Here is an 18,951-nt window from a genome sequence, read left to right as displayed (position 1 = left end):
TGGGCATACTGGGCATTCTCACACACTTAAACACATGAAGGCCATGTCTGCAAACACCAGTGGACCAGACATATCTGGCAGTCGTAGATGTTAGGGCAGACACTCTTCATGCTTTGCACACACAGTCGACAGGAATACAGGCATATATGTAAGTACAATAGACTATATTAAGCCAAATGTAGACATACATAGATGTGTAGAAGAGGGTGACTGTGACAAGGAGCCATCCGGGCCTGTCCCACTCAGCACACAGCCAAAGGGTCACAACCACATGAGGTACAGATGTCACTCACTGCAGATACTAGCCACTGGTATCTGTCAGCATTACAGACTATGTGGTGCACGTGCTAGCTGTGCAACATAACTGGACAAGGAAGTAGTCATCTAGCAACTGTATACACGTACCTGTGAAATATGACCCTGTGTGGGCCTGCATGTGTCAACCTCTAGATGAATGGGTTATGGCCCATGCACACATACTGCCCTCCCCATAGCCCTACTATGACAAGCCTGCTGAGGTCATCCACTGTGAAATACACCTTTGGGAGAAATGTAGCCCAGTAATCTCCATGGCACATCTCATAACTGCATACTGCTGTAGTGTGATAAACTAGTTAGGTAGGAGTTCCAATACCAGACACAGCAACTCTGTGTGTGTGTGTGTGTGTGTGTGTGTGTGTGTGTGTGTGTGTGTGTGTGTGTGTGTGTGTGTGTGTGTGTGCGTGTGTGCGTGTGCGTGTGTGCGTGTGCGCGTGTGTGTGTTTGTGTGTGTGTCTGTCTCTGTATAGAGATCAATGCTTTTTAGGGTAGTCACACTCACTACAATTGAAATGCTCTACTTTGGTAAGGGTGCTGATGTCATCCACCTAGAAATGCATCTCTGGGAAGGTTGTAGCCCAATAATCTCCATAGCATGTGCCATAACTGCATACTGTGGTAGTGTGATAAAATAGGTAGGAGTCCTAATCCCAGACTTGGCAAGTGTCTGTGTATCTGTGTGTGTGTCTCTCTGTGTAGAAAGCAATGCTTTTTAGGGTAGTCACACTCCCTACATTTCAAATGCTTTACTTTGGCAAGGCTGCTGATGTCATCCACCTAGAAATACACATCTGAGAAGGTTGTAGCCCAGTAATCTCTTAGAGCATCCTATAACTGTATACTGATGTAGTGTGATAAATAGTAAGGTAGGAGTTCTAATACAAGACTTGGCAAGTGTGTGTGTGTCTTTGTGTGTGTGTGTGTGTGTGTGTGTGTGTGTGTGTGTGTGTGTGTGTGTGTGTGTGTGTCTGTCTGTGTAGAGAGCAATGCTTTTTAGGGTAGTAACACTACCTACAATTCAAATGCTCTACTTTGGCAAGGCTGCTGATGTCATCCACCTAGAAATACACTTATGGGAAGGTTGCAGCCCAGTAATCTCCATAGCATGTCCTATAACTGTGTACTGCTGTAGTGTGATAAAATAGGTAGGAGTTCTAATCCCAGACTTGGCAAGTCTGTGTGTGTGTGTGTGTGTGTGTGTGTCTGTCTGTCTGTCTGTCTGCGTAGAGAGCAATGCTTTTTAGGGTAGTCACACTCCCTACAATTTAAATGCTCTATGTTGGCAAGGCTACAGAGGTCATCCACCTAGAAATACACCTCTGGGAAGGTTGTAGCCCAGTAATCCACATAGCATGTCCTATAACTGGGTACTGCTGTAGTGTGATAAATTAGTTAGGTAGGATTTCTAATCCCAGACTTGGCAACTGTGTGTGTGTTTGTGTGTGTGTGTCTGTCTGACATTGTCTGTGTAGAGAGCAATGCTTTTTAGGGTAGTCACACTCCATACAATTCGAATGCTCTACTTTGGTAAGGCTGCTGATGTCATCCACCTAGAAATACACCTCTGGGAAAAATGTAACCCAGTAATTTCCGTAGTGCGTGCCATAACTGTGTACTGCTGTAGTGTGATATCGAACTCTGGTAGGGTTATATTCACACCCATGGCAGTTCTGGATGTTTTGTGTGTGTTTCAATGTCTGCATAGGGAGCAATGCATTTTAGGCTAGTCACATTCAGTACATTTCAAACGCCCTACTTTGGCAATCCTGCTAATGTCATCCAATGTGAAATACACTTTTTGGGAAGGAGTACACTAGGAATCCCTGTGGTGCGTCCTATAACAACTTCAGAATGTAGTGTGATATAGACCTCTGTTAGGGGTTCTATACCCACACATGTAGGTTGTGGATGCTTTGTGTGTGTTTCAATGTCTGTGTAGGGAGCAATGCATTTTAGCCTAGCCACACTCACTACAATTTGAATGCCCTACTTTGGCAATCCTGCTGATGTCATCCAATGTGAAATACACTTTTGGGGAAGAAGTACTCCAGTAATCTTCATAGCGCATACTATAACTGTGTAGTGCTATAGTGTAATAAACTAGTAGATAGGAGTTCTAATCCCAGACATGACAGGTGTATGTCTGTATTTGTAACTTGTATCCTATTCGGAGGTGGTTGTGAGTAACAACTGGGCCCAATGTGGAGTGGATTTTGCAAATTTCATATATGGTGGTCCTAGTACATATCACAATGTCCACGGTACACGGATAACAGATGTGAAATAGCCGAGAGGCTGGGGTGCAAATTTCATATATGGTGGTCCTAGTACATATCACAACGTCCACTGTACAGGGATAACAGATGTGAAATAGCCGAGAGGCTGGGGTGCAAATCCATACCCATACATGTGACATCAAGGCCAGGCAAACAAAGTTAGCAACCCTAGTATTACCCAGAGAACATTCTCAACCCATGTCTCATACACACACACACACACACACACACACACACACACACACACACACACACACACACACACACACACACACACACACACTTGCCTAGGCAACAGCTGCTGTGTTGGTAGTACACTGCATATTGCCCACTGATAGTAAATATGGAGTGATTGCAGTGGTGTACAGAGGGCATGGCACCCTGCCCATCTGTCCAATAGGAACATACACACAGACGGTGCACCTTCCCCATGTTCCCCACTGGACACTTGTTTTCAGGCACCTTTGTGGTGCCATCAAATGTGACCCACAAAGGACATACCATGCCTGAAAATCCCTGTATGGACAGATGGCATCTGTCACCAGGGAATGCCATTAGCATGCTATCACTGTAGGTGCAGGGTAAACCTGCTGTCCATTACCAGTTCTTGCCACATGAGGCCAGGACTTGCACATCTGATGATAATCTGTTTACACAGCATGGGCCAGACACCCCAGCTACAGTTCCACATGTCACTGTACATGCATGTGGGAGGTGTGCACATCACAGACACCATCCATGTCATGGACTAAGGAACACATACATGGCAAGCAATGCACAGCATTGGCCACATGCAATAGTCACCCAGGTGACAGGATAGTGAATAGAATACCCGCCTGAGTGTGGGAAAATCCAGAAACTACACCCCTGAGCCACAATGCAGACCATTGTCATGTAGCCTGATGCCAAGGTATACCCATCACCTAGCCTTGTATAGCTATCTGGCACAGTTGACCACTACACACCTGTGAATCAATGCACCCATGCATGTCAGTACTGGCACCATGTGTGTGTGTGTGTGTGTGTGTGTGTGTGTGTGTGTGTGTGTGTGTGTGTGTGTGTGTGTGTGTGTGTGTTGTATGATGCATATGATCACATTCACACTTACTACAAGACCCATTGGCATACTGAAGCATGCTGTCTGATGTAAGACACCTCCCCATACCCTTTGCCAATATAACCTCTGTATGACCCCTGTGGTGCATGTGATACCTGCACAGTAATGTGCTGTGGCAATATCACCAGTGATGAGTTGTATTCCTGGCCCTGCCAAGTGTGTCAATGTGTGTTTGCCCCTGTGAGAATGTGGCTGTGTTGATGCTGGCACCTGTTCATGCGGACAGGCACTTGTACTACACCTACTGTATAGCTACCATATCCTTGTTGCAGATGTCACTCACTATCACATATACAGTCTGAGGGTTCCACAACATGTAACCTATGTGGCACATCCAATAACTGCATAGAAATGTTATAGCACTACATAATCATCAGGGGTTTGGTACCCTCTGCTGGTAGGTGTGTGACACAAACATGCTTAAGTTTTACTCTTCCACCCCTCCCTGACTTGTCTTTGCCTCTGTCTGCCTCTCTCACTCCCTCTCTGGTGGATGTGGAGACCTACACCTGCTTTGCTTAGGTAGCAGCATGTGTATTTTAAGTGATGCTCATGATCAGCTGATGGCCTCTGCACGAATTGCAGCTCTCCTCTAGCTGATTGCATGTGGAACAGCTGTGGTAAAATTCCCATAGCCAATTGCATGGAAACACACTCCAATATCTAGGAACATCATGTTGGTGTTGGGCCTTTTCATTCACTGTGAGCAGGAACTCGATCTGTTGTTTGGCAAACAGCATCTCAGATGAATTGGGGATTTACCTCTAACAACATACACTGTGGAAACGAGGCAACACACAGGAGGGGAATGTGCCTGACCTGACTACAGACTGTAAGCGCTGCTTACTGCATTTGGAGTAATGTTGATTTAACAGGGTGTGTGTGGATATGGCTGCCCTACATGTTTCAATAACTGCCAAGTCAGTACTATGTTTATGAGGAATCTCCAACTGTAGGGTCATCTACAGACTGGGCAGTGTGTGGTGCCTTTGGTTTCATGTGTTACCCACAGAGCATCTATCTGTGAACTGCAGAAGGTAGTGTGAGGATTGCAGTCTGTAGATGGTGAAAGCTGTGACAGTTACTGACTTCATATCCCACATTGGGCATATGTTGCAACAAACCCTGTTACAACAGTAAATGTATGAGGTTATCACAGCAACATGTCAATATTGGCCCTGTATATGTGCTTCCAGCCATAACTCTGTCAACTGTTGTACATATGTCATGCATTAAGAGGTGCATATGTGCTGTACACCATAATTAGTGACATCATATCTGATAACAAGCCAGTGAGATATCAGACTGCTACACATGTTAGGTACAGTAGGGGTTATATTTGATTACATAACCTGGACATTCTGTGGTTGTGTGTACAGTACTGAGGTCTGTGTACTTATGGTGAATGTCGATAGTGTGTGTATTGTTAATATGTACTTTGGCCTGTGTACAGACTGTGGTAGATGTCATTATTCTTGGTCCCATCCTATCTGATGTTACATACTGCTCCACTGTATGTTACCGTATTGGCTTACTTGTTTGTAGGGCCATACACGCATATGTCCAATACCACAGACAGGCATCAGACCGCACCTTGTAGTGGCCCAGGATATGTAGATTTAGTGTGTGAGTGGCACATATGAGGATGGTGTTGAACAGATAGTCCATGTACTGTAATATTATGCTAGGTTGCCATATGTGGCTGTGGCTGTGTTCACATTGGTTGTGGTTATGCATTTCACACAGGTGTATCTTACCCTGTGCTGTGAAATGCCTGTAGAACTTGCTATATATGCAGGTACATGTGCATTCCCCAGGAGATGTAGGCCAGTGTTGAGGCAGTCTGCCTGTAGCCTGCACAGTGCTTTGTTACATGCCTAACAGCTTAGTGTACTTACCCAGTGAGATGTCATGTCCAGATACTTGCCAGGTGTACTGCTGCTGGGTCTCCTTTAACAGTCATGTATGTCAGACAGAGCAGTGGGATACTGTACAGATGTATGTCAATATCTTGTGGGTAGTATGTGGCCATGGCACCTCTGTACCAGTGGTTATTATGTCTCAGGACAGACAAGGGTGTGTGAATGCATAACCTATGAGGCAAATGTATACTAGTCATTATGTGTTATACCCATCTACATGACTGTTAACATCCACATTGTCAGGCTTGGTTCACATGTTTTGCACTAAGTGGTTCTGTGTATACCTTTGGACTGTCCAGAGTGTGTCAGAATGTCCACATATATTGGCCAATATTTCTGCTGTAGTCCACAGGGGCATTACGTGCTAGCAGCGGTATTGTACTATGATGTCTTTAGGATGTTTGTCAGTAGTCAATGGTGCAGATGTGAAAAGCAGATGTGACCTCCCACACACACCATGTCTGTGAAGACAATACCTACTACAGTAGCACTAGTCTACTAATATACCTGCTATACATACCTGACATCCCCTTGAACTACGAAGTTGGGACTACAGAGGCTGAGGTAGGGCTACATTCCATGTTTAGGACATATGGTGAAAATATATGTATATGGAATTATCCAGATACGTTTTTTTTTATCCATTGTACCCATAATATTGTTTTCCTCTGTAATATTGTTAATTTGTCTCTATTCGTATGTATTTGTATGTCTGTCTGGGGCTTTTCTCCTCGGGTCTCCACTGAAAAAGGGTAATTCTTACCCAGCTGGACCAACCCGGTTAACAAATGCAAATAATAATAATAATAATATTTACACATATACATATTGACATATATAGATGGTTATATATATGCACATATATATACATATACACACCCAGATATATACATATACAGAGCAATATATGTCTACACATATACAGATAGTGATACATATGCACATATACGCATGGATATCTACATATATATTGACAGTAGTAGGTATATTAGAATAGATATTTATGCACATATAGTTATAGATATCTACATATATACCAACATAACTAGGCATATCTGTACACATAGGATGTGCATACATATATAGCTATATACACATATATCTACATATACATATACATATATCTATAAATGCACACACACACACACACACATATATAAAGATATATATATATATATATATATATATATATATATATATATATATATATATATATACACACACATATATGTGTATGTATATATATATATATATATATATATATATATATAGTGTGTGTGTGTGTGTGTGTGTGTGTGTGTGTGTGTGTGTGTATGTGTGTGTGTGTGTGTGTGTGTGTGTGTGTGTGTGTGTGTGTGTGTGTGTGTGCGTGTGTGTGTGTGTGTGTGTGTGTACATATGAAGAGATGTACACATAGCCATATATATGTAGCACTATAGCACTATACAGATGTGTATACAGACATATGTATGGGTATACATGTGTATGTACATGTAGACATATATAGACCTATTATATGCATATGACCATATTCCAGTCATGAGTAAACGTCACGGTTGTGTATACCCTCCAGGCTCCCACATGTATCTCACGGTATGTATCTGCTATGTGCACATTATGATAAAACAACATATGTGATGCAACAATCATATTAATAACAAGGACTACACAATTTAAGAACTACAGGCAAATGTTCAATACTACTCAATGTGTATTGACAGCTGTATTGGTAAAACAACAGCAGTCTTCACAGTGGTCATTGTATAGTGGTTAACTGCTGTGACTTCAGTGTAAAGAGTCCTAGGTTCAAGGCCTGCAAGGGCTGTTCATTTAGTTGCTGGGCAGAACAAGGGCTGTCAGATACAGAGTGGTTAAGGCAGTTTTGTGCAGCTTTAAGCGGGTTTGTGCGGGTTTGCGTGAAGCTAAGCGGTGCTAAGCTATGGGTAAACGTATGGGCAGTTACACAGTGTAGGCAGCACTTACCAGTGTGCAAATCAGCTTAGCTGTTATAGTGCAGCAATGTTGCATAGCTTAGCCCTGGTAACCAGGACACACAACCCATTCTGATAACCTGTAATGTGTATGTAATGCCATGTACAATACATGCACCTATGTGCTGTCATTACAGTAGCAAGGAGTGTGAGTGTCATGTGTGGGACACAGACATATATGAGGCCTGTACAGCACTGTTCATAGGTTCATAGGTTCATACTAGGCTATCTGCCCTAGGGCATTTATAAGCCTAGCCAGAATGTGCTTGGCTTTCACCACCCATTTTAAATTTATTTTGCTATGCCCTTTTTCGAGGTTAGTATACTGTGCCTCTGTCTAGCAGTGACACAGAAGTGATACCTGGGGTAAACCTACGATCTCCCATACACTAATCAAGATTCCTCTTGAAGAGAGTCAATGAGGGACTCTGCCTAACCTGGACTGGGATTTTATTCCAGAGTGAAGGGAGCCTCTGGGTTATGAATCTGTCCCTCCAGCATGTCCTATTTATTTCAGTGCTGAGGTTCAAGTCTCGAGTGCATAGCTCGATGGGATTTGGATTTTCTGAGGTGCAGCATGTCCATTAATTCCGGGTTGGACATGGCTTTATACGTCAGGCACAGATTGCCTCTGAACAGGTGGTATGCCACTGAGTAGAGCTGGAGTTTCTTTAACCGGGCAGCATATGGCATCTGTTTGAGCCCTTTGATCCTCTTGGTGAGGTACTTTTGGGGTCTTTCCATTTGCTGCAGGTGCCTGGTAAGGTACATCCCAAAAGGGGCATTGTACTCAATTATGGGCCTGATAAGGGATGAGTAAAGAGGCACGATGATCTCCCCTGATCTAGATGTGAATCCCTTCATGATTAGGTGGGCTATATAAAATGTTTTTCAAGCCACTTTGGCCACGTGGTTGTCAAATGAAAGATTGCTATCAACTTGGGTCCCCAGGTCCCTAATTACTTCTTCTGTACTTAATGGATTACCACCTATGTGGTAATTTGTGGGCACTTTGTTTTTTGCCAAAGGGGATGACTATACACTTTTTGGCATTTAGCTTGAGCCCATGGCTCTGGCACCAGTTGTCTGTTTCTATGAGGCCCTTTTGGAGGATGCTTGTGTCAGCTGGAGAGTCGATTATGGTGCCCAGTTTGCAGTCATCTGCGAACTTGGTCAGCCACAGTCCTTCCGTGTTGGCCTGTACCTCCGAGAAATATATACCGAACAAGAGAGGTCCCAGGACTGAGCCTTGTGGGACACCACTTGTAACTGGTTTGGAGTCTGAAATGGCTCCAGCAATTCTAACCATGTGGGTTCTGTCCTTGAGCCAGTTTGCAATCCATCTAGTGACATAGGGGTTTATATTTAAGCTGGTGAGCTTATCTATAATGCCCAAATGGGGTATTGTATCGAAGGCTTTTGCAAGGTCCAGGTAGGCTGTGTGGACCACCTTCCCCTCGTCAATGGCCTTGGTGACTGTTTCAAAGAAATCAACCAGGTTTAAGAGGCAGGATCTGCCCTTAACAAAGCCGAACTGGGTAGGATCCAGTGTCTGTAGGTCCCCAATATCTTTAAAACAAAATGAACAACCTCAAAGAATACTTCACCCTCCAAAGAAGAGCAAAAAACATTTATTCCAAATACGACTGAGTGCTTTCACCAATTATCTGGCTTCTTCAGAGTCGTTGTTAAAAAATTCAACATCCACTTAAAACACATAGGATACACTCCCATTGGATAAACCACCAGCCACCCCTCAATTAAATATACAAATCTCTTAAAAACAAATCAATATCCTATTAAACATTAAATATTTACAATATCAAAATATAATATCAAGAATTACTACAATTAATCCAACGTTCATATTATTAAATTACATAACACATCTCAATGAAAAACATTCAAAAATTATTTTAGTTTTAAACACATAGCCTATTCAAAATATAATACTTTTAAATTTGCTGAGATCTCAATTTAAGCAATGGTTTAAGTGAAATATTATCGTTCAATCCAGGATACTTTCATGCATCTAATCTGATTTGCCATTCTGTCTCCAATGCCCCCACCTTACTAACTGTGTCACCCCCCTGTTCATAATCTATAACCCATCCTATGATAAAAAACACAAACTTTTTGAAGTTTTTGCACTTAATACTATGCAAATACAATGCATTATGTATGTCACCCTTATTGATAGATCTCACATGTTCAGCCATCCTGTCACGAAGCCTCCTTATGGTCTTCCCAACATAATATGCCTCACAACAGGTGCATGTAGCGACATAGACCAAATTTTTGGTGTTACAGTTACATTGTCCAGGACAGGGTAGAGTATATTTATACCCACCCACACACACATAACTACCTTCATTGATGAACCTGCACCATCTGCAAACACCACATTTCTTCATAGCAGATTTTAAATACTTCTTCCCCTTCCTTTCAAAGAAGCATTTCAAATTCTCACCCCTACCATAAACTGTAACGGGTTCCTTGCCTATAATTTCCTTCACTTCTTCACTAAAGGAACATTTCCAAGTATGCCTGACAATATTCATCAACTTAGGTGTCATATTATTGTATCTCAAAACCAGTCTGGCCTTATCGTTTCTATCCATATTGATTGAATTATTTCCTTCCATTAATGTCACCCCTACCTGCAAAATAGGGGCATATTTATCAACCCTTTTCTTATAAACCTCTCTTTTTATACTTAACAGTAGTTTCAAAGGGTATCCACGATCCAAGAACATACCAATAAGTTTGAACATCTCCATCTTAAATGTAACCTCATCACTTACCAGCCTTGATGTCCTTACCATCTGCCCCTTAATCACCCCCTTACGCTGATGCAAGGGGTGACAACTACTGAAATGTAGCAGGGAGTTGGAATAATTTTCCTTCCTATAGATGTTACTTTCAAAACCCCCCATTTTCTTACTAATAGTTAAATCCAGGAAATTGATCTCATTGACATTCCAAGAAAATGTGAATTTCAAAAAGTCAGTTGTTTTACCCAAATATTCAACAAATTTAACTGCAGATTGCTCATCTCCCTTCCATAAAATGAGAATGTCATCCAAAAATCTATTGTACATTAAAATATTATCAAAATAATCTTTGGATGAAAAAATGTGTTCCCTTTCCCAAGTGAGGAGAACAGCATTAGCAAACACCGGGGCACATTTTGCCCCCATTGCTACCCCAGACACTTGTTGATACAATTCACCTTCAAAACCATTATTCTTCAACACCAATTCCATAAGCTCAAGCAAAAAATTGGCCTTCAATCCATCAATCATACCACTTTGAGTTAATGCATCATAGTACATATCTAAACCTACCTGATGTGGAATTACAGAAAATAAATTCACAACATCTATAGTTAGAAATCCAAATTCACAACCTCCAGTCTCACATTGCTTGAGCCTATCAAGACAATGCCAGGAGTCTCTAATAATGTGCTCTACTCCACTAATGGTGGGTTTCACATTGATATCAATGTGTGCTGCCAGGGGTTCAGTCTTAGAACCCCTGGCTGAAACAATCGGCCTAAATTGTAACTTATCTGTTCCTTTATGAACCTTCGGGATACCAAACAAAGTGGGCATCTTTGGATAGTTCACTGTTAAAAAATCAAATTCCACCTCATTGATTGTACCCTGAAATAAAGCATCATGTAAAAATAAATCAATTTTAGTGTATGCCCTATTGATTTTGTTTCTCGAAACCTGAACATAGGTGTCATCATTGTTCAAGATGGCACTAATTTCAGATATATAGTCTGTTTTAGACATAATCACCATACCTCCCCCTTTGTCTGGTTTCATAAATCTATATTCACCAGCATTCCTAAGGGAATTCATTAGCTCCCTCTCCTGTTGTGAAAGATTGTCATCAACCAGACAAGAACCATTTAAACTCCTCCTAAATTGCTGTTCAACTGTTTTTTCAAACAACAGTACATCCAAATTAACAGGGGGAATAAACAAACTTTTCCTTTTTAGCTCATACGTACCTACACTTAAACCTCCATCTCCAATGTTATTGACTTTCTCATTAAGTGCAAAAAACATCTTTAAATGAAGTTGTCGAATAAAAAACTTAAAATCAATAAGCACTTGAGCTATATCCAATTTAAACATCGGTACAAAGTTCACACCTTTACAAAATAGCTCAAAGTAGGTGTCACTGATAACCAATTCCGTATAGTTATAAATACAATAACCTTTCTTTTTCACTATTTGATGGTTAACTCCTTCGACAACCTCTGTCCTTTCCTTTGTACTAACAATTACAGCCAAATCTTCTAAATTGCAGTTCTCAGCATATTCTATTTCATCATTAAAAGCACCAAATGGCATATTAATGGAATCTAAACATTCAAAGTGAATAGGCACATCATTGTTCCACATACATAGTACATCATTATTATGACTGCTACTACCAAAAAAATCACTTGACGTGTTACAAAACTCATCCCTATTTACACTTGTATTAACATTTTCATTTTCATTGACATTAAAATCTAATATTTCCCTCTTCTGTTCCTCCCCCGTGGGTTGTAAAACCTCTGTGAGCCCCCCATTGTTCTGTCCCTGTTCCGTATCCTTTCGGATCTCCGTGGTACATTGTCCATTTCTAAAAAATCTTCACCCATAAGAGGCTCGACAGTATTATCAAATTCTTCAAAGTTTTGCATAATATTCTCTTTCTCCTTGTTAGTATTATGCTGTTTTACACCCGGGGGGTATGCACTTTTGTTTGTATAATCAAAAGTGTCTCTCTCAAGTTTCTTTTGTTTCAACGCAATGTTTTTAGCAAAGGGAAAGGGAACACATTTTTTCATCCAAAGATTATTTTGATAATATTTTAATGTACAATAGATTTTTGGATGACATTCTCATTTTATGGAAGGGAGATGAGCAATCTGCAGTTAAATTTGTTGAATATTTGGGTAAAACGACTGACTTTTTGAAATTCACATTTTCTTGGAATGTCAATGAGATCAATTTCCTGGATTTAACTATTAGTAAGAAAATGGGGGGTTTTGAAAGTAACATCTATAGGAAGGAAAATTATTCCAACTCCCTGCTACATTTCAGTAGTTGTCACCCCTTGCATCAGCGTAAGGGGGTGATTAAGGGGCAGATGGTAAGGACATCAAGGCTGGTAAGTGATGAGGTTACATTTAAGATGGAGATGTTCAAACTTATTGGTATGTTCTTGGATCATGGATACCCTTTGAAACTACTGTTAAGTATAAAAAGAGAGGTTTATAAGAAAAGGGTTGATAAATATGCCCCTATTTTGCAGGTAGGGGTGACATTAATGGAAGGAAATAATTCAATAAATATGGATAGAAACGATAAGGCCAGACTGGTTTTGAGATACAATAATATGACACCTGAGTTGATGAATATTGTCAGGGATACTTGGAAATGTTCCTTTAGTGAAGAAGTGAAGGAAATTATAGGCAAGGAACCCGTTACAGTTTATGGTAGGGGTGAGAATTTGAAAGGCTTCTTTGAAAGGAAGGGGAAGAAGTATTTAAAATCTGCTATGAAGAAATGTGGTGTTTGCAGATGGTGCAGGTTCATCAATGAAGGTAGTTATGTGTGTGTGGGTGGGTATAAATATACTCTACCCTGTCCTGGACAATGTAACTGTAACACCAAAAATGTGGTCTATGTTGCTACATGCACCTGTTGTGAGGCATATTATGTTGGGAAGACCATAAGGAGGCTTTGTGACAGGATGGCTGAACATGTGAGATCTATCAATAAGGGTGACATACATAATGCATTGTATTTGCATAGTATTAAGTGCAAAAACTTCAAAAAATTTGTGTTTTTTATCATAGGACGGGTTATAGATTATGAACAGGGGGGGTGACACAGTTAGTAAGGTGGGGGCATTGGAGACAGAATGGCAAATCAGATTAGATGCATGTAAGTATCCTGGATTGAACGATAATATTTCACTTAAACCATTGCTTAAATTGAGATCTCAGCAAATTTAAAAGTATTATATTTTGAATAGGCATGTGTTTAAAACTAAAGTAATTTTTTGAATGTTTTTCATTGAGATGTGTTATGTAATTTAATAATATGAACGTTGGATTAATTGTAGTAATTCTTGATATTATATTTTGATATTATAAATATTTAATGTTTAATAGGATATTGATTTGTTTTTAAGAGATTTGTATATTTAATTGAGGGGTGGCTGGTGGTTTATCCAATGGGAGTGTATCCTATGTGTTTTAAGTGGATGTTGAATTTTTTAACAACGACTCTGAAGAAGCCAGATAACTGGTAAAAGCACTCAGTCGTATTTGGAATAAATGTTTTTTGCTCTTCTTTGGAGGGTGAAGTATTCTTTGATGTTGTTCATTTTGTTTTTATTCTACTTGCCCTTGTGGGTGGAATTGGACTTTATTCTCCAATATCTTTATTTATGAGGTCCATGATGATCCTTTCCATAGCTTTGCAGACCAAGCTAGTCAGGCTTATGGGGCGATAGTTTCCAGGATCCGTTGAGGCACCACCTTTATGGAGAGGGACCACTGTTGTTGTATGCCACTCTTTGGCCACATATCCTGTAGTAAGGCTGAGATTGAACAGTAGTTTTATGTTTGGGTTTAGCTCTTCTTGGAGTTCATGTAGGACGCAGCCCGGGACACCGTCCAGTCCCAATGATGCTGTGTTTTTTGCTTTGGAGAGGGCGGCTCTTACCTGAGCATCTGAGATGTCAGGGGGCAGCACTCTGCTGGGATAGATATTTGCCCTTTTGGTGGGGAGGGGGGGGGAGAAGTTTGCGCTGAACCTGTCAGCTAGGATGTTGGCAATGTCTGTGGGTTCGGTGTATTTTTTGTCATTTTGGACTAATTCTGAGCATATCTGGGAATTACCACCCAGGTTCCTAACATAACTAAAGAAAGTCTTGTGATTATCCTTAGTGTCCTGTGCAATTTTTCTCTCGAAGCTGGCCTTAGACAATTTTATGAGTGCCCGTAGTTTTTTGCTAATACTGATCAGTGATGCCTTCCCTTTTTGGGATTTTGCTCTATCATTTAGTATCGTCCTCCTTCTATTGTATAGTTTATTTATGGCTGGGGTCCACCAGACAGGACGTCTGCCTTTGGAGGATTGGGTCTTGGTTTTATTTGGGATCGCATGATCCATGCATTCCTGAAGGTGTTCATAGAATGCGTTTATAAAGGATTCTGCGGTCTGGGCCATATTTTCCACAGGCCCGGAGGCTTTGAAGGATTCCACCTCGGTTTTGAGGAGTGTGAAATCTGCTTTAGAGAAGTTTTTCACTGTGGTTTTCTGGGCAGGGGGTGGGGTTTGGATGTGAATATCCAGTGAGATTAGTTTATGGTCTGATCTTACCAGTGAGGGATACACTTCTGGTCTGGAGCATAGAGTCCCCATGTTGGTGATGATCAGGTCCAGTATGTTTTCCCCTCTTGTGGGAGTGGTAACAAGTTGTTCCATAGCATTTGAGTTTATAAATTCTAGGAACCTTTGGGCTAGGGTGTTGGAGCTAGAGTAATGCTCCCAGTCTATGTTTGGGTAGTTGAAGTCGCCCAATATAATGGTGTTTGGAGAGACCTTCATATTTTCCAGTGTTCTCAGGAAGGCCGAGTGGGGTTCCTGGGTTTGGGAGGGTGGCCTGTAGCAAGCTATAAACTGGAAGGCAGATTATGTGATCCTTCTTGACTCTCTCTCTCGTTTTTTAAAAAAAAAAAAAAAAAAAAAAAAAAAAAATATATATATATATATATATATATATATATATATATATTTGCTAAAGTTGTTGAATTTAACTAGAGTTTAGTGTTTTCTGTGTCATTGCGGAGGCTCACAAGGACACACTAACCGGATGGAACACGAGGGTAAGAGTCTGGCTGCCATTTTAAGCCCTTTTCCCTCCTTTATCCTTAGGGGAAGGCTAAAGAGGAGGAAAATGTGGTTCAGAGATCTCAGAAGCCTTACAGCTCTCAGCAGAGCAGGGGGACTTCCTTCAGAGAGGGAGAAATTCTTCAAGGGCAGAGGCCCCAGAGGCTGACAGAGGCCCTACTTAGAGGTCCAAGAACCCTTGCTGCCTTCTTTCATCTTCAGCCCTCATAGTTGCCAGAGTTGCCTGCTGTGGCTGAGCGGAGCCAGTGGAGGAGCCAAGCGCAGGGCCTGGGAAGGTATCAAGTATCACACCCACGATGGAGGTGATTATCTCCCCGAGAGTTACTCCATCCCATTCTCACACCACCTCTCAGTCTTTCAAAATTAGGGACTTACTCAAGATAGACGGGGGTGCCAAAAGACCCGAGGACTTGGACCTCATTTTGACCTCAGCGGACCTCACCGTTCAGTCAGATTTCAGTCAGGCCTACCATTCCGTTGCTGGACCATTCTCCGTTGTGTGCTCCATGTAGATCTAAAGGTGTTGGATTCTCAAGGCATGGTCATCCAGGATCATGGATCATACATCTCCAGGTCATTCTAGGAGGCAGTCAGGCAGTCCAGCGTGCGCTGATGCTGCCAGTCATTTTCAGCCAGCGGTGTTCACTAAGTGTTTGTGTTGTTGTGTTGTGACTGCTCACCTGAAAGTCTAAGTTCCAGACCACACCATGTACCAGGGCGACTGGCTAACTGCCCAGCATACCTACCTGCTTTCTCCAAGCCTACCACCACAAGGGCTGCTACTTCTGGGCAATTCATCACCTTCAACCTTCAAAAGTCCAAAGTCTGTCAATCTCAATATCAGGATCTGTATTCAGAGGAAGAGAGATAGACAAATGCTGCAAATCTCTACCTCTATCTAGAATAAGACAGGAATAGAAACCATACAGACTCAAGTTGAGCCTTGCTCGTGCCAGCCTCCCCCCCCCCCAAGCTGGTCCTGCGGCTGGTAGGATCCTTGTAGTCTTCTTCTTCTAGTCCCCTTGGCAAGGTTGCAAGTGAGAATTCTCCAGTGGCTTCTTTTTTTCCAGTGGTCCTGGTCCTTTCTCCCCTCTTGTATGGATCGCGGAAATTTGCTTGCAGGACAGGACGGCTGCAGGCTAGTGTGCCCTCAACTTGGATCAGGGGCGACCCTTTGTTCTACCTCCTCCAACATGCCCTGGGAGGTTTCTGGATCCCAGATCCCAGACCTACTGGACTGGTTCATCAGTCTATTCCACCACAGTCCCTTAAAATTAAAAATTGGCGCTCCTCTCCCTCTTCGGACGATAGTCAGGAGTCCATACATTGATCCAGATGTTGTTCACATATTATCTTGGCCCATAAGTCTGCTCTGAAGAAAGAAACTGTATAGCAAATGGAAAAAAGATTTTGGGAATTGGGCTCTCAGGGCAGGGCCTGGACCCCATTTCCATTTAGAAGTGAAGTGCTAAAATTTCTCTCTTTTTTCTCTTTCAAAGGCTCTTCAGTTTCTACCATCAAGGTACAATGGCAGCAATTTTTCAATTTACTTAATCCATGGACCCACCTTAATGAGCAACAACAAATTGTGTAAGACCTTCTTGAAGTGCTGCTCTATTAAGACCTCCGATTTCTCATCCTGCACCTCCATGGGATCTCACACAATGTAGGTGAGATGGATCCCAAACATCTAAAGTTATGGTGAGTACATAACTAAAAGTTTTACCCACTGTTAGTTGTACATGGATAGTCTCTGATGCTTCGTGCTTTGCTACCAACCTGGAGGTGTGGGTATCTTTGATGAATATCGATACTCCCCCCTCCTTTGTGGTTCGGTCCAAGTTTTGGGGATGAAAAGCATGGTATGAGGTATAACCTGGTAGTGCTGGGGTGCTCTCAGGAGCCCTGAACCAGGTTTCTGTTACTGCACAGATATCGATGTTCTCCATGCTAAGGAGAGTTTAGAGTGCGTGCATCTTGAGGTTTAGACTTCTGGCATTGAGTAGCATTACTCTTAGTTTCTTATCCCTTGTGATACCTATGGAGGTGGGTTTGTCTTTTGAGCCTTGCCTAAAAAAGGCACTATGGGGGTAGCAAGAGCCTTTGCCAATATCCGAAAGCCCAGGGGTGACAGGTGCAAGCCGTCCCTAGTGAAGCATTGTGGCTTGTCGAGCATATCATCCCAAGCTGACAGGCATTGGATCCCCTTTGAATGACACCAGTACTTAAGCCAATTGTTGAAATTGATCATCTTGTCTTCATATTGTGGCATCATTCTTGGTGAGGGTAAGATGCTACTCAAGGTCAGGGTCATACCGGCCTGGGCTACATGCTCAGAGAGCTTCTCTATGTCTCTTTTCAAGTAGTCCAGGGAGGTACGTCTCAGGTCATTCACACCAGCATGTTCAATGACTGAGTCATATTTGTACTTGCCTTGGAGTGACCTGAATGCTTGTGTTATGTGGCAGATCCTAGCACCCGACAGGCTGCTCACCATGACCCTCTCCTTGTTCAGCCTGGTGAGCGGGACGTCAGTGTGCCTGATGATAGAGTCACCTATTACAAGTGTATCAGGTGTGTTGTTTAGTCTTAATGGCTGTGACTGTTCAGCACACTGGCTTTGTGAGATATGTGTTGCACGTGATTTATTTTGGGGTAGCGGTTGCTTGGGTGTCTGCTTTGGAGGTCTCTGCTGCTTAGGCAGATCTTTATTTAGAGCCTCCGAGTATGTTTTTGTGTGATTATGTGTTTGGTTTGTTGTTGTGGTAGGTCTATGTGAGACTGGAATTGTAGTGAGTGTGGTTTCCTTCTCCTCCTGACTGGTTATGCCAGTACTGAGTTGAGAAAGCTTAGCCTCCAGTTTGGCTATATGGTTGCATCCATAACATGGGTTGGAATTTGTTGGGAGGAGGAGAGGGTTGTCTGTGTACATGAGGCAGTTGTAACATTGCCTCAAGATTCCCAGATTCACCAGCTGGACCAGAGAGGAGATTGACAACTGACCTTTGGACATGCTAGAATAATATTGGGAATTCCTTTATAATTGAAAACAAGGGCCAGTGGGAGTGAGGGTGTAGTGCTTTTAATTTTTAGTGTTGACCTATATAATTGCTTTAGTGAGCAAGTGCCAGATAACTTAAGTGCAATGTGTTACAGGTAACTTAAATGCAAAAATGACAAACAGTAACTTTCTTTCACGTGAAACAAGGTAATAAGTACAGTAAGCAATGCAGGTATCACTAGTGATCCACAGAAGTGCTGAGAAGCCGTGTGTTAGGTGGAATTAGCATTCCAGGGAAATAACAAGCAAACAAACAACAAGCATATAAACAAAGCTAGATTCAGCAGGCCTGGATCTAGTCTATGCTACAGCAAACAAGGTGTACCAATTTCAGT

The sequence above is a fragment of the Protopterus annectens genome, chromosome 3.part1 (assembly GCF_019279795.1).
Source record: "Protopterus annectens isolate FY-2018-M chromosome 3.part1, PAN1.0, whole genome shotgun sequence".
Classification (NCBI taxonomy): domain Eukaryota; kingdom Metazoa; phylum Chordata; order Ceratodontiformes; family Protopteridae; genus Protopterus; species Protopterus annectens.
This window is presented reverse-complemented; position numbering follows the sequence as displayed.